Raw genomic sequence first — 598 nt, forward strand, 5'->3', positions numbered from 1 at the left:
CCTTACAAGCCACAGGCTGTGCCTTACAAGCCACAGGCTCCACAGCAGGCTGCACCTTACAAGCCACAGGCTGTGCCTTACAAGCCACAGGCTCCACAGCAGGCTGCGCCTTACAAGCCACAGGCTCCAAGTGTTCACCAGGCGAGCAAATGGAAGAGGATCCGGCCGGGTCAGGGACACAACCAGGTGAGTATCTGACTATTTCTCTATCCTACATGATTTGAAGTCTAGTTTCTAACATTACTTCTTCTTATAGGTGCAGGAGGATCAGTAACTACTTACTGTATTTGTATTTTCAAATAAAGTTATTATTTTAAATCTTGGCTTCTGTCTTGACTTCACATATCCCAGTTATGTGGTGCTGATGTAAAAGGCCAAAGCTTGAATGTAGCATTGGTGCCACCTAGTGTGTAAAAGGTTTAATGGTTGCTCTGAACCTGCACATTGCTTTGCAAGCCTCCTGCAAATATGAAGGTCTGAACAATGTTTGCATATCTACCTGGAACCAAATGGTCATTTGTCAAGTTTTGCTAAAGTTGCAAAAGTGCAGACACTTGCTTTGCTAAATGTGACTAACACTAAATGTCTGCAGTTGTAT

At 44.0% G+C, this 598-nt stretch overlaps 1 long non-coding RNA gene across 1 annotated transcript; it reads left to right on the forward strand.

Annotated features, from left to right (window-relative positions):
• Window positions 1-28: 28 nt before the first annotated feature.
• On the forward strand, window positions 29-318 carry LOC147818733 (uncharacterized). The gene is made up of 2 exons (XR_015437685.1): window positions 29-186; window positions 257-318. It is a non-coding gene; the product is annotated as an uncharacterized LOC147818733 (long non-coding RNA).
• Window positions 319-598: the final 280 nt, after the last annotated feature.

The sequence above is a fragment of the Seriola lalandi genome, unplaced genomic scaffold, assembly GCF_002814215.2.
Source record: "Seriola lalandi dorsalis isolate HSWRI2012SDOR001 ecotype SW California unplaced genomic scaffold, Sedor1 jcf7180002054505, whole genome shotgun sequence".
Taxonomy (NCBI): domain Eukaryota; kingdom Metazoa; phylum Chordata; class Actinopteri; order Carangiformes; family Carangidae; genus Seriola; species Seriola lalandi.